This window comes from Amphibalanus amphitrite, unplaced genomic scaffold (genome assembly GCF_019059575.1).
Source record: "Amphibalanus amphitrite isolate SeventyFive unplaced genomic scaffold, NRLGWU_Aamphi_draft 000681F_arrow, whole genome shotgun sequence".
Classification (NCBI taxonomy): Eukaryota; Metazoa; Arthropoda; class Thecostraca; order Balanomorpha; family Balanidae; genus Amphibalanus; species Amphibalanus amphitrite.
Genome location: NW_024882175.1, coordinates 136,375 through 152,898, shown reverse-complemented (window position 1 = coordinate 152,898; position 16,524 = coordinate 136,375). Strand labels below are relative to the sequence as shown.

At 46.7% G+C, this 16,524-nt stretch overlaps 1 long non-coding RNA gene across 1 annotated transcript; it reads right to left on the bottom strand.

Annotated features, from left to right (window-relative positions):
- Positions 1-5,595: 5,595 nt before the first annotated feature.
- LOC122364541 lies at positions 5,596-16,292 on the bottom strand. The gene is made up of 2 exons (XR_006253569.1): positions 16,062-16,292; positions 5,596-7,453 (listed from the first exon to the last, which is right to left on the bottom strand). It is a non-coding gene; the product is annotated as an uncharacterized LOC122364541 (long non-coding RNA).
- Positions 16,293-16,524: the final 232 nt, after the last annotated feature.

Here is a 16,524-nt window from a genome sequence, read left to right as displayed (position 1 = left end):
AACTCCGTAAATAAGGGAGCTACGGAAACAAAAGCGGTACCAAACGAAAGACCCTTACGAGACGATTCAAAAGCACCAAAATTGTTTGACCTCAGGTCAATTTTCAAGTTCAGAAGTCAAAAGGAAAAAACCGGCACATCTGTAGCGATCTCAAAGTAAGCATTCTATGTAGAGGACGGCAGGCTGCAAAAAAAAAAAAAAAACCGGCAAAGTTGGATGTCAAACGAAAGAGGAAATTTTGAGGATTCCGAAAATGTGCTCGAAATCAAAGGTCAAAGTCATGCTCAAAATTGCCCTCAAACTTTGCACTTTTTCGTACATCTTGCGTGCTAAAATCCAAGATGTTAAAAAATGTTTTAACCCGGCAGGCGGTGGGCCTACCAGCCACCTTCCGCGCGGTGGGGGGGGGGGGGCACTTTTTTGCCCCCCCCCCCCCCCGTATCTCCGAAACTACTGGACGGATCTGGAAAATTCAAACGGCGTTCGATAGCCCTGTCAAATTTGTCGAAGGAAACCAAATTTTATTGACCTCGGGGTCACCGATGACGTCACAGGTCAGGTCAAAGATAAAATGTTTCACCGTTCACGGGGCTTCTAGGGAAAGCGCTATAACAACGAGTAAAACGCATTTTGTCGAAAATCAGCGATAAGGCGCCAGTTGTCTAGTACATATGTTGCTATTAGAGGTCACTGGTCATACCAGGTCAGGTCACAGGTCAGGTCACCAAAGGTCACCAAGGGTCACAACATGAGCCCAACTTTACTAAGGTTATGCGATGCATGTTTTATGGCCAGTTTTTCATTTCCAACTCAATGGTGTTGGTTATAAGACCATCAGGTACAGTTTAGGTCACTTTCTGGTGGAGGTCAGGTCAAGGTCAGGTCAAAAAAGGTCAAATTTCAAAGTTGATATTTTTGCATAAAATGGGTATCGATTCGATGCAGCTCGTCACGGGGAGTCTAATGGTGGTCTTTGTTTTGCGCTACGAGGTCTAGAATTGCTAAAAATTGAGTTTGATAATTTGACGTCATCAATTTTGAACAGCTTTTTCGCTATAACTTGGTCAAAAAAAGAGGTATCGATCTCAAATTTGGTATGTAGATAGAAGGCGGTAGGGGCTATCACATATATTCCGGTTTTTTCGAAATTCAAAAAACTTTTTGGATTTTTTGGCTATTATATTCAAAAATCTATTTTTTGATTTTTGGGGGTCAAAATCCAAAAAATTCGAAAAACCGAAATAGCAGTTTTGTAGCCCTTTTCATTTCACACCTTTTATGTCTGAAACATTTTTCTGTATCTCTAAAGCTGTAGGCCTGACAGCTCTTCCCGCGAAACCTTTTTTTGGGTCGAAAATGGCAAAAATGACGTCACTCTGACGTCATTAGCGGCCAACCTATCATAGCCTTTGGAAAAAATTTTGGTCACCATGTGCGCTAGCTGCTCCCGGGAGGGTACTGAAAGTTTGGTGACGATCGGCGCAGCGGTTCTCGAGATATATCAAAAAAACTAAAGGGGGGGGGGGGCAAAAAAAATGCCCCCCCCCACCGCCTGGAAGGTTAAGGCTCATCAGGTCCCTATTTTGTTCAACTTACGATACAAGGCTGCTCAAAGGTCAAGCGTATCCTTGCTAGAGGCTATTTCACTGTTAGTAGTACTTGTTAGTACACCTTTTTGCGTTGTTCGATGGCCAATCGTCATAACCATTTCGGCATCAGTTTGAACAAGCGCAGGGGCGGCGCCACGGGTTTTCGATAGGGGGGGACGGGGACGGGGCCTTACCTGACCGAAAATCCCAAAAGTAGATACTGATCGTGTATGCAAAAAAAAAAAAACGAGACACGTAACGCCGCGAAACTTGGCAAAGCCCAAAACACATCGAATGGTGCATCCCGTTTCCAAACTTATCCTAGGACACCTAAGATCGATCACCTTTTCAAGCATGATCCTTGCCTCTAAATCAAAATTTGCAGCCTTGCCAACTCAAAGCTGGTTTCCTACAAGCTGCGAATTGCTTAGGTATGAGTAGCAGTGCCAACTATTCTTACGTTTCGTACAAATTTTCGATCTTATGTCTGGTCTGCTTCATTGCTTCACCATCATATAGTCATGGAGGTCAAGTGGGAATGTCTTCTGCTCTGACAAGTGCACCAAAACTGCAATATAATTTCAGAATCATGACATCACTACCTGATCCATATGCAACGGGCAGGGTGCAGCTAGCTAGCCGTCAGTGGTCATGTCATCGGTGGTCACTCAAAAGGTCATGCTAGGTCATGGAAGGTCACCAGCCGTTATTTGATCACACTTTCTGATGGATTTTACTTACCAAGAGCTTCGCGGGAAAAACGAGCCCATGCACCGTTGAAAAAAATTGAGTGAAAGGGTCTCAGGTCCGGCGACCTCTGCAGGTGAAATGCCCCAGGGTAGGATTCCGGTCCTTGCTGATTAACTTCGTCAAAAATGGCAGTAGAGCTGTGATGTCGGCACCATTGTGTTCGTCATGATCGAGCTGGCACGACCTGCATCGTTCTCATATTCACCCTCCAATCGTAACAACTACAGCAGGGATTGGCAAATGGCGGGGCACCCCTTTGGGAGGTAATGAAGGTCTCTGGAAACCTCATCCCTCATCTCTTTAGCATTAGTGGCTCTCCTTATGAAACAGGTTTCTTGACTGGTCTGTTTCACCCCAGAGTGAGCAAAATTTGATAAGCTGGTGTATCTCAATTTTCATGTAGAACCTTTCATGTATCACGTACCTACCTAAAACCCTTTCGTGCACTCATGCAGAAGCAACTGCCATGTTTCAACAGCTGGTAATGGCATTTTCACAGCCGCTGACGTAAGTAGGGGAGGGGGGCTCGATTAGACCCCCAGCCGTTCGGCCGCCGATCGAGCTTAGTTTTGCAGAAAAAAAACGAGTGCTATCGAACCCCTTGACGACAGGGAGCCGATGCTACCCAATTATAAGGTCTTGAGCTACTGCGTGCTTTTTTGGTCCTGCCTGTGATCTATCCGAACACTTCTCCCCACAAGTGCTGGGGTTAAATGGTATAGATTTCAAATGATTCCTGTGGTAGAACTGCCATGCTTGAATTTGACTAATTAGGAATGGAAAATATCCATATAGTAACGGAAATCTATGGAATTTCAGTGAACTTGGTTTCGTCGACAATGGGGTGTGGCAGTGGGGTGGGGAGGTAATAATCCTGCCTGGCGCCCCAAAAATTGGGGGGGGGGGCACGATCCCCGAGGCCCTGCCGATCACCTTATATCTACAGGCATCACAGCTCCTCACCTTTTGCAGATGGCCAGGACCCCCAACGATCCTACATCCCAACAGCAATCTTTATTCAGAACCTGCCTTGATTAACCAACGATGCATTAAATGCGGCCGATAACTCTACAATGCATTATTATCAACTATTGAACGGGCCTCGCCGATTGGGGGGTACTGTACCCCCCTAACTTTCGATAGCGGGGGACCTGTCCCCCCCGTCCCCCCCGGTGGCACCGCCCATGAACAAGCGTCATTCAGAATAACCCATCGGCGATGTGCATCACTGTTTGACGGTCGGCAAAACAGGCTGGACTCCATTTAACCATTCTGCATAACTCTTTGTCATTGAGCACAATGTTCGTCATAGGCAAAACACTTTGTCAGATTGTCATAATGCTTCGACATTTCACAAAATGGTTACTCGTTGTGCAAAATTCATCGGTACTGTGCGTAAACAATGACTGTTGATTTAAAACTTTCGTCAATGATCAAAATGTCAATGATGTAGTGCTTATCTAGCCATATTAAATGTTTAACGTTAATCACACATTTATGGATGAGGCTTGCGACAGTTTCAGCGCAATTTGCAACCAATTAACCATTGGATATCGAAAAAGGCTGTTATACGATAGCTACGAGGAGACTGTCGGCGCAATACCGAGTAGGCATGTAGATGGTTGAGTGTCGGACTCCTAAGCGCTTCGATACAAACCACGAAGTCGGCCGTCATTATCGCGTCACTGCCCGTGCGATGTCATGGGACAACGCCTCGGGCGGCCGCGCCGGTCGGACTCGCGAGGGAATGGCTGACAGATGGCGAGCCGGGCCCTGCCGGCCGGACGCCTTGGTGTTTGGGGCGTGGCTCACTTATCCAGCCCAGCCTGTCCTGTTCCTTGGTGACACCTTGGTGTTTGAGGCGGGGTTAACTTATCTAGCCTGTTGCTCTGTTGCCTGCAGGGGCGGAGCTTCCTATACAGTTGGTGGGGCGGCTGCCCCACCAACTTGCCATTTTGCCCCACCAACTTGCCATTCTGCCCCACCAATAAGCGTTTTGCCCCATCAACTTTAGCTGATTTTTAGGACTTATTGCTTTGCAAATCAATCTTTTTGGCATTGGGGAGCTTTCAAATATATGTGTATTGCAAAATACCGTATCTGTAATGATAGGAATTGATTCAGTGTAGCATTTTATTCAACTTGACAATCGGACATTGAAGGTTTGACGATTTTTGCCCCACCAACTTCCCTGGAAAGGCTCCACCCAGGCCATGGTTGCCTGTCCATTTTTCAATCAGCCGATAACATGTCACTACGTTCATCTACCTACTGTCCTACATTGTACTTACCTATGGCGCTCATGAACGCTACCAATTTTTTATGTAGATAAATGGCTTACGAGTTTCGCCACCTATACCCCGCACTGCACTGTATAAACGTGGTCATATTTATACTTCTCTGTAAAGGGGCGATTTGTTTTTAGTTTTGACGAAATATTAGGTATGAGGAATGCCGAAATTAGCATGGGGATGTTTTGGTGAAAGTCGAAGGGATATTAAAGGGACACTCCCACCTTAACATTAGTTTTGAGTTGAGATAGCCAAATTGGTGGCCATGGCCTGCAAATACCGGTTTGGGAACTCACAACATCGACAAATGCTTTAATTCGGAGATATGGAATTTCAAACTTGCAGTTTTCGGATTCTAAGGGGCTAGTGCATTGGTATGCCCCCTTAGAATTTGTGACGTCAGCGGAGATCTAACGATTTTTAAATCTTTTACTAAAACGTTTGGTAGCACGCGGTGGTATATGCTGCTTTGCGCGCAACAAATGCCGCACTTTCAAATAAAGTCGCTAGGGACAGCGGAGATCCCAAAAAGTAAACAAAAGTAAAAGTCTAATATCTTGAAAACCGGTGAATATTTTTCGATGAAATTCGGTAGATATTCGTTTTCGCTCTTTCTGAACCGAGCGACATCACTTTCGTGCCAATTCATTAACTTTTTTGAAGGTGGGAGGGTCCCTTTAACGAATGACGAAGCATTTATCCAAATCGTCAAAGGTTTTGCCGGAACTCAATCAGTTATGGCGAATAGCGAAGGTAATACCCATAGATATAAAGACTAGATAGGGCACCCCCATGTCGGGAGCGACTCGCGAATACGTAGCAGCGGCCGCCATGTTGGTGAGGGCGAGAATCTGCGGCGCTGTGTAAACACTATGGGAGGACAGTGTTTGGGACAGATTTTGTGGTATTTTTCGACCGAAAAGTGTTAATCTTTTTTACCTATGGCATTCTTTGGAATGAGTAGATTGTGAAACAAGGGCAGAAACATGTGTATTTATAGTAATGTAATTACATCAGCCCTAGACATATAGCCCTGAAGACGCTGATAAAGGATATGCGGCACCGAAGGTAGATGCAATTGGCATGCTAATTTAAGATAAAATTCGTTTCCCATTATGGCTACCATACTTTATATCTATGTATGCAGTATGCAATGGACAATGATCGACAATAAGTGCAATTTTAGCCCTCACCCGTTCGTAGTTTGTCAGCGTCTTACGAGTAGGGGAAGCCAGGGTGAACGGAGTGAACTCCAGCCGTTCGCCCCTCGACGGAGCAAGAACGGAAAAAAAAATAGGTATGCTGTCCGCGATGTGAGTAAACCAGTGATACCAAATTTCAGGGTACTAGGTCAACGGGTGAACTCAGAGGTCAGGTCAAACACTGGAAATCGAACCAGTAAAGTCACTGGAGTTTGAGATCTTTCGCTATAAAATCGACCAAAACGCGTGAACTGTCGGCGAAATGGGTTACATCATTCCCAATCAACCTCATCTCGAAATCTAGCGAACCGGGTCACATAAGGTCATACAAGGTAAGCGACCTTAGATGACCTCGGATGGCCTTGACACATGGCGGGTCATGTGAAGTGTATTTATGGGCGCCGATCTCGAATCCCGTGTCAATCTTACTTTTAAATAATGATTTGCGGGCACAAATCCGCAAACATAATTAAGGATTACGAATAAAATGAGCAAGATGCTCCGAAAATTGCCCATATGAAGCGCAGCCTTGACCTCGAGGCAAATGCACGTTATCTAGACATCAACACTAAAAAAACGCATGTAAAATGCATAAACATGCACTAGAAGGCAAGGAAATTCACCCGGATGCGGCAAATCGCAAAATCCGCTTATTTTAGCCGAACATGACCTGACCCGAGCTCCGATGACCCATTCCTCACTTTGAATCAATCCGCGCCCCCTACAGGCACCGACATCGCCCTTGCAGACAGCACCGACGATAGTCGCACAGGCACGTGGCGAGCTAGTGTAACTGTAGCCGCGCCTTCAGCCACGAACACCAGTTTGTGCCGGATCAGCCAGCCACGGAGCAGAGACGGCCGGCAACGAATCGGCAATTAACAGTGCTACATATCGACACGGTCACAAGAGGCGAGGCGTTAACCCAGCGCCCACTGCATTGGTCGCCAGTGGACCCACTCAGTCACTAAGCAATCATCGACAAAATACGTCTTTTATCGGCCAGACATTGATCTGTTCATTAATATGAAGTGTCCATCCAAATCCACGCTATCCGCCACACAGCAGCTATCGACGGTAGATACCCACTCCAGCGGCAGCTGGCCGCCACTCACCGACACCGGCTAGAGACAGCTGACCGCTGAAATCACCAACACTTCGGCAGGGTATGAGCGGGTCTCAGTCAGATCCCAGGCATGTAACCCGTCCCCACCTTAGCTCATCTGGCAGATATGATGAAGAGGTGGTAAAGCTGTGTCATGTCGTCCGGCTGGATGTCGCTCACCAGGGCCTCCTGACAGGTGCTACAGCTGACAGAGTCGAGCGCCGTCTTCACCACGAACCCTGCGATGTAGGTGACGATGTTGCCCACCAGACGACAGCCCAGGCTGGAAGTCGTGCTCCGTGATGATGTGGAGTGCCGTGGCACCGTTGTCTGAGGTGGTGGAGGCCGAGGTAGTAAGGCTGGCTCCCCGTCCGCTGGTCGTGTGACCGACTGCCAGGATGCTGGTCGGGTCGAGGGCTGCCACTTTCCCTGTGCTGCCGGGCCGGACGCCGCAGCGGTGGAGCAGGTGCCGGAATATCCCGCAGAACTGTGCGGCACTGGGGTTGTTCCAGCCACCTGGAAGGTTCGATTAGTATCAATAAAATATGGCTAATGGTGTTTAGTGTTAACATACGCCAGGCACAATTGTGTTGTATTTGTTGTTAACACATTGTTGACACACACGCACACACACACACACACGCACACACACACACACACACACACACACACACACACACACACACACACACACACACACACACACATGTTGGCAATGGTAAAGCAGTCTCCGGGCATTTGGTAATAATTGTTTGCACTTATTCTGGTTTTAGTGACTGATGGGCCTTTACCCACGCATGACTGGAGGGTGGGGCTCTACAGAGCCCCTCTCCTGTTTTCTGCAATAAAATATTTACATTTATATATTGAAAAAAATTAAAATATATATTTGTTGCAATATTTCTAAACCACTAGACGTGTCAATACGAAACTTGCAGTACCTTCGGCTGCATCAATCTGAAACATTTTATAGAAATAAAAATTGTGTAGCTACCATAGGTCGGCCGTAAATGACGTCAGAGTGATCAGTGAAGTCATATTCTGCCAATTTTGATGCAAGAAATTGAACTACAGCAATCGCTCTCGGTGACAGATAACCTTACCTTACCTTACCTTACCTTGAAGGTCATCGGGATAGAAAAGGCCACTTGGCCTATAGGTCCCGTTCTCACCGAGTTACTTGCAGAGACATTCAGGACTCGTAAGGTTGTGGCATGACATACATTAGGTGGGTCCAGTGATGGTCGAGTCGTGTCTTGAATGTCGAGAGTGTTTCGGCTGATACGACCTCAGCAGGTAGAGCGTTCCAGTCGTTGATGATGCGGACGCTAAAGCTGCTTCGTCGGGCGAGAGTCACAGCTCGGGGTTTGAGCAGCTTCCACCCGTGTCCTCTCGTCAGCTCGGTCTCGTTCTTGGTGAAGAAGGTCGTTGCCGGCACATCGATTCCACCGTGGAACAGCTGGTAGACCGTCAGCATGTCTCCCCTGCGGCGGCGGTAGAACAACGACGGCAGTCGGAGACGCTCCAGACGCTCGGGGTAGGGAAGGTGCTTGATGGATTCCACCATACGCGTGGCGCGTCTCTGGACCTTTTCTAAGCGTTTCTGGTCTCCTTTGCTGAACGGTCCCCAGACGGCGTTCCCAAACTCCAGAAAGGGGCGGACGAGAGCCTTGTAGAGCAAGGGTAGGGTCGTCTCATCGATGTGAGCGAAGGATCGCTTGATGACCGCGAGCAGCTGTGAGGCTTTTGAAACGGCCGCGGCCGTTTGCGTATGAAACTTCAGCTCAGAGTCGATTATGATCCCCAGATCCCTTTCTTCGTCTACCACAGCGATGGGCGTCCCGTTCAGCCTATATTCGTGTGCAGGGTTTCTTGAGCCCATGTGCATCACCTTACACTTTCCTGCGTTGAACGGCAGCAGCCACCTTGAGGACCATCGTGCCAGAGCGTCCAGATCACCCTGCAGGCCAGCACCACGATCGGATGGATTTGTCAGTGGCTTGTATAGCTTCGTGTCATCCGCGAACATCTTCATATTGCTTGAGACCTCTAGTGGCATGTCGTTGACGTATATTGTGAACAGCGTCGGCCCCAATACTGAACCTTGGGGGATACCGCTGGAGACAGGTGCCCACTCCGAGTTGCAGCCCTGAATCAGCACCCGTTGACGACGGCCAACTAGGAAGGTCTGTATCCAGGTGAGAAGTTTACCTCCGACACCATACGACCTCAGCTTCTCGAGAAGACGTTTGTGCGGCACCGAGTCAAATGCTTTGGCGAAATCTAGGTAGACCACATCCACCGGGGTTCGGTCTTCCAAGGCAGCGGTCCAGTCTTCCAGTACCTCAAGCAATTGGGAGCTACACGAACGCTTTGCCAGGAAACCATGCTGAGCTCTGTGAAGCAGGCCGTTTGCTGACATATGGTGCAGGAGCTCATCCCTTATGACAGATTCGAGGACCTTACAACAGACGGATGTCAGGCTCACCGGTCTGTAGCTGGATGGTAGGCGGCGATCTCCTTTCTTGAATATCGGAGTCACGTTGCCGATCTTCCACTCTGGGGGGACATCCCCGGAGTCCAGCGATTTCCTGAAGATCCAGCTCAGTGGGTGGGAGAGGACGGCTGCATTCTCCTTTAGTACGCGAGGGTGAAGGCCATCGGGTCCTGGCGAGCTGTGTGCCCGCAGCGCTGCCAGCTTAGTGTGTACCCGTAGCGGGGAGATTTCGACGTCCTCCAGAAGCGGTCCGTGATGGGGGCGCTCCAGGACAGGGATGGTGTCTGACGCTTCTTCGACGAAGACGCTACTGAAGTATCTGTTCATGGCGTTAGCTTTTGCCTTATCAGAAGACACCGTTTCTCCATTCTCGTCTTCTAGGTCGCCGATGCCATTTTTGGTCTTGAGGCGTGAATTTGCATACCGCCAGAAGCACTTCGGGTTATCTTTGATTGACAGTACCAGCTTTTGCTCATGTTGTCTCCGGAGGGCTCTGGTCACGTTCCTCAGGTCGTTTCGACACCTGACGTACCTGGCGTGATCAAGTTCATCGTGGCTTCGGCAGTAAGTGCTCCACAATAGCCTTTTCCTTTTCCTTAGTTGGAGGGCTTGGCGGTTCATATATATGTTATGGTCAGAGGCCTTCTTTCTGATGCTGGAGCATGACTCAATGGCTGCACAGATTGACGAGCTAAAGAAGGTGTGAGCTTCTTGAGTACTCATGTTCCTCATCACCGCTCAGTTGCACGATTCAAGCACATTAGTCAATGAACGATAGTTGGTGCGAGAATACATGCGTGGCAGCGAGGATGGCGCAGGTGCGTAGCACATCAATGTGAAGGTAAGGATCACATGATCACTTCTACCCAGGGCAGGGCCGTACTCAAGGTTGCGAACCATACCCTCCTCATTGGTAAATACTAAGTCCAGAGTACTTGGCCTCTCTCCAAGCCTGTAACGTGTGGGCTGGGTAACATGTTGGAACAGGTAACAATCCTGGATCGTCTCCACAAAGGAGTGTGTGGCTGAAGGAGATGCACCAGTTGCCCAGTCAATGCCAGGAAGATTGAAGTCGCCAATGATGACAAGGTGTGAGAAGGGGGCTGCAGCTGCTTGGCAAATCAGCTGCTCCAGCCTTTTAATACTTTCTTCTTGGGAGCCAGATGGGCTTCGGTAGATGCACCCTATCAACAAGTGATCTGTTCCTTGTAGCTTCAGTCCAACCCAAACATCTTCAATCATTGATTTGTCAAAGACTACCTCAGAGACGCTCAGATGCTGTGCTACATACACACAGATACCTCGTAATCCAGAGTTGCCCAGGTCCATCATACCTGGATTGAAGTTGGTGAATAACAGGTATCCTGGAATGTGCAGCAGTGATGGGGCAATAGGCAGTCTCTGAGCTTTCGGAAGGGTCTCAGTAAGCAGCATCACATCTGGCTCCTCTCCACATATCCTCATGCTTAGCTCATCCCTTTTGTTTATGAACTGGTCTGTGTTTGTATAGAGCACACGAAGATTCCTGACAGTCTTTTTCCTCTGGCTCCAGCCTACATTTTCTTTGTCTAGTCAGTCTTGCCTAACTGGCTCTCTGGCAGTGCCATTCTGGTTTTCAGGCTGATGAGTGTCCACCACAGCAGAGCCGTCCTCCTGTTGGCGGATGTTACCTGTTTCAGAGCCCGCTGATCCCCCAGCGGAAGGAGTGGGTTGTACAGCTGCAGAGTGTCCAACAGGTCTCTCCTGCTGCTGTCTGTTCATCCCATGAGCAGGGTTTGAATCGGGTACCCGAGCTCTATCAGTGCCTGTTGAAGATGCAGCATGTCGGGGCAGCTGAATCACTTTGCCACCCCTGATGACAAGGTTGTGTTCTCCAGCCTGCCTGCGGGTTGCAAGTTCCTCTCTCAGTTTTTTATTTGTTTCTCTCTCCTTCTGCGTCATGTCTGGGGAGATGTATATGTTACTGTAGTTCGCTGTGTTCCTGAGCCATGGCGCACTACGCAGGATGTCACCACGGACGGATGGGTTTCCGAGTGTGACTATGAGTAGTCTTGGTTTGTTGGGAAGTTTTTTGCCTGCTCTGAAAGAACCAACTGCTGTTACATTCAGTTTCATCACATCCTTGATAATTTTCACTACCACTGTAGTGTCCTTTGCAGATCTTTCTGTAACAGTGTCTCCTTCATGTTCAGGAAGGTTGTGGACCACTATGTTTGCCTTGCGCCTTTCCTTGTCGGCAAAGTCATCGAGTACCTTTGACATGTCCATAGCTGTCTTAGAGCTGCCAGTTGTAGGCATTTTTGGGAAAGAGTCAAGTTGTTGTTTTACCATATTGGTAACTTCCTCACAAGTTCCTTTCACTGCATCTGCATAGGATGACTTTTGCTGTTTCAGAGTTGTCTCAATGGCTTTGGCTTGGCTTTGAGCATTTCTTTCGCAAGTTTCTACACACTTTTTGAGGGCATCAAGGTGGCCACTTGCCTCCCTGTCTCGGGTCTGAAGGGACTCTTTAATCAGGTCTGATTGTTTAGAGACTGATGCCTCCAGTTGGATGATTCTTTGCTCAAGAGACGAGACAAGATGGTCGCATTGCTTTTTTTGTTTCAGATCTACTTTGCATTTGTCACAGAGCCACGCAAGGGTTTCATACTTGTCAAGTGCCTTGACGGCTAGCTTCGGAACCCCCTGGCAGTGGGGGTGAAACCAGTCATGGCATTTGTCACACATAATGCCTGGCTCACCATCCTTGACAGGGTTTCCACATGCCTTTACGCTCGGTCCACCCCTGCAAATAGCCCCCTCACTGCCTGTATCACTGGATGACCGCGAGAGAGAGCTAACAGAGCCAGGTCCATGACTAAACAGTTTATACATGCTTTCATCCAACTTACCGACAGTTTTCTTGCTCTGTTCCGTGTCCGTGTCCATACCTGTATTGTCGCCGACTCCGCACTCTTTCACTTCATTCGGATTCTCATCTCCACGGCTTTGATTCCCACCTCCCACATTTCCTCCTTGATTTCCTCGTGGCGATGAACGCTCTTCGGTTTCGTCGTTCGTGTTTTCAGCGATGACCTTGGGATCGTCGGTTGCGGAATCAACGCCGGCTGCCTCTACGGTAGATATTTGTCTCGCGCGACGGGCGCGAACATTTGCCGGTGGTGAATGCCCGACGGGCATTTTGAGCCGTTCGTTGATGACTTGAAGATCTGACGATGATCGCGTATTTGTTAAGAACGGAAGCCGGAAAATGAGAAGGTTCCAAAAAGGACGCCTACCAGGCGTTGGTTTCCCGCCAAAAACACCAGGGACACCTATTGGCCAGCTGAGGAATCAGGAACCAGGAGCTCGGTGAGACACGTCCGACCCGTATGAGATCCCGAGACCAACTATCAACCTGTAACAATATAAAAAATCAAGAGTCTGTAGCTTTTACTTGCCAATGCAGGGTGATCTCTTGACTCTTGAGCCTCATCCCTGGGCCCTGTTTCACCGGTGATAGCAGCACGCCGATTTTACGACTTGTCAAATTGGGTTTCCATGGAGACATCAACAGGCCCATTGCTCCAACACTACCACAAGTGTGACGTCAGCTCGCCCAATTTGATAGCAGCGTGGTAGCAGCAGCCCGTGAAACACCGCCCTGGTTTGTCAGCAATCAAATCCTGCACATCTATTTGGCATCTTGATTCTTGAGAGACTGAGAGGCAAATTTCAATTTCAAAAGATACTAGTCTTTAAAGCTGAAACATATTAACAGTTAGTCAGATCAAAACAAGGCCTGTAGCATACAAGTGTAGGATACTGGATTTGCACACAGTACACACTACAAAATACACATAGCAAACAGTGAGATTACAGTCATGGAAAAGCATCAGGTTTTTAAAATAATAGTTTACACAGACTTAAATACAAGAATTTAAATGAGCTTCAAATAAAATGAGAAGTGGAGTGAAGTACCTAACAAATAAGGGTATCCATAAATCTGGTGCCACCGTCGGCACATATAAGGTTGGTAGGTTGTAGGTGGGTAGGTTGTAGGTATGGAGGTTGTATGTAGGTTGAGGTTTGTAGGTTGTAGGTTAGTTAGGTTAGTAGGTAAGGTTAGGTCAAGTAAGATTATGATTTTATCTTCCTTGGACTTCATATTTACTTGTTAGCACTTAGCATTGATTGTAACGCCAGATTTACTAATACCCTTTTTACTGATACTGATAACAGGTGAGCCAAAAGAGCATGAAGTGTAGTTTAAGCTTTACAATGTGAAAACTAATTAGGTAATGACAATCTGAGTTTAGGTGCTCCAACTAACGCACATTTTTACGTCACCCCTGTGCTGTTCATTATTGGGATCAAATGTGCGACACGGCTCACTGGTGCAGATATCACGACGTCTGGCATTTTCACTACCTATCAGCTCTGGTTGAGGGTGAGCGTGGTATGCCACTGCACTCTGAACCCAGAGCGGATAAGAGCCCCCGAGGCATCTGGCATAGTGCATGGATTTTTCGTTTGGCACTGAACTACTATTTAATACTAACTGATGACATTAAGTAAAGTAATTATTTAAAACCTTTAATCATAAAACCTTCTTACTTCATAAATATTGTCCATTGAAGGCAACAGGGGCATTCCACGTCAAATCAAACACCGAAATCCGTCATCCCCTTCGATTTTTCTGAAAATTTGTAGGCAGACTGGGCATGGTTCAAAACTGAGTTACGTATAATATTTTCGAAATTTGATAACGTATCGCTGAGATATAGGTCATCGAATATAGCGAAAAATGTCACACATCAATTTTTTAAATGGCTATAACTCTGGTTCCTTTTCTGGTATCAAAATGATATTAACAGGGTCTTATAGGCAATTGATAAGGCTTTGATTTTTAATTATAAAATTAAATTGAAGTGACCTTGAAATGCATTTGACCTTGAATTAAAACAGAAAAATTTAAATAGCAAAAAACACGTCACCTTCGATTTGGGTAATTTTTACATATTATGTCCGTCACAATGTTCCCAACCATCTGTAAAAAAATTGGAGTGGGCCATTCATAACTTTCGTGGCAAACGCTGTTTTCATGCATCAACATCACGCAACCGCGCGTGACCTTGAAAGACAGAGTCAAGACATGCTTGTGTACACTTTCTGAAATGAATGATTGCTGATTAGTGATATCCCAAACTCTGCGAGAATGGAAATGCATAGTCATCGTAGTCAAGCATTCACGTTCCATAGTAAAAGTGTCTCAGGCAAACGGTATTTTGCGGTGAATTTTGAGCCGTGTGGAAATGCATGATGAAGTAAATTCAACGAAAACATTATCACGCAACGATATCTTCACGTCTTTTGATCTTCACTATCCGAAAGAACATACATTTTTTAGTATGTATGGGGAATTTCTAGTTAATCCAATAATAAATATGGCAGTTAGAGGCCTGCTAAGAGTAACATGTCGCCGGCTGAGGCGGGCTCGGCCGATGCGGGAAACGCAGCAATCACAATTTTGTGTTTACACGTTCATATTTCAATTGTTTACCAACCGATTTTCAAAATTCTTTCACCATACGATTGCCTGTACATTTCTTAGTCTTCTCACAAAATTTGACGCGAATCAAACGTAATCAGCGGTAGGGAGCGCAATGTAAAGACGGAACCGTTCCGTTCCGTCCCGGCACAGTCTACAATTCAGGCGGCGCGTAGCGGTCGGCGCCGGCTGCCGAGTCGCCGCGTCGCTGCGGCGACAGGATGTTCACTTTACACCGCTATTACTAGAACAGTTGTGAACCGATTTTCTTATTGCTTGCACGATGAGATGTCCAATTCAATTCTTTACAGGTAGCCATAATTAATTTCGCAATAATCTTATGAGATATTGGCGAAAAACAGGAGGGGTGGGCGAAATTCGCTCTTCCCCCTCCACTGCGCGTGCTAACATACGTTTGCATATGTGCAATTTTCTTCAAAACTTATGAATGGCCCACTCTAATTTTTTCACAGGTTGTTAAGAATATGGTAGGCAATAAAATATATGAAAATGAGCCAAATCGAAGGTGACGTGTTTTTTGCTATTTCAATATTTGTGCTTAAGAACAGAGTTAAGCAATTTTCAAGGTCATATATTTAAGTAGGTGCAATTCTAAACAAATGCTTAAGAAATTACCTAAACAGTAAGGTTTATTTCATTCAAATCAAACAAGTACAACCAAAGTTATGGTCGTTCAAAAATATAAAGATGCAACATTTTGTAAAAATTTGATGCCCTATATTTAGAAGACCTGTGGTCAGAATGTGCAAAAAACATCAATGTAATGTCCGGGGCCACACAGGAACTCGCTCACAAATTTATACTGAAATCGCTGATGGTAAGGTGCAAAACAGCCGATTTTTGTTCGATTTGACGTGGAATGCCCCAACAGTAGAAAGTGAGCAGGCAAAGCAAGTGTAGGTAATGAGTCTGCTTTCCGCTGCCAATGTTCTGGTACCTATCTAGGTAAGCTTTCTTTGTGAAAAATCATATGACTGATGCTCTATCCATGCAAGAATAATTAAAGGATTGTGGTGTGCACAAAAAAAACATGGGAACTGAATTAAATCTAAAACAGGCATGCCAAGCAAATCTACCTTTGGTGCCGCCTATTCTTCATCAGCGTCAACAGTGCAACATGTCTAGGTAAGGCTAACGTAGCCAAATTACAATAGATAAGCATATTTCAGCACTTGTTCCACAATCTACACATTCCAAAGAATGCCGTGAGCAAAAAAGATTAGCACTTTTCGGTCGAAAAATACCACAAAATCAGTCTCAAATACCCCCCTCCTCCCGTAGTGTTTACACAGCGCCGCAGATTCCCGCCCTCACAAACATGGCGGCCAGTCGCACGCACTAAAACACTGCCAATGTCCCATCTAGTCTTTTATATCTATGGTAATACCAACTGACGAACTGTGGAGTGGGATCAGCATTCCGTTTTGCCCATATGCTGAAGGTTTTGCCGGAATGCCTCTCACTGGCGCCACCTATGTGCTGATCGGACGAATGGGTTTTGCTGATTGGCCATCGAACAACGCAAAAAGGTGTAGTAAC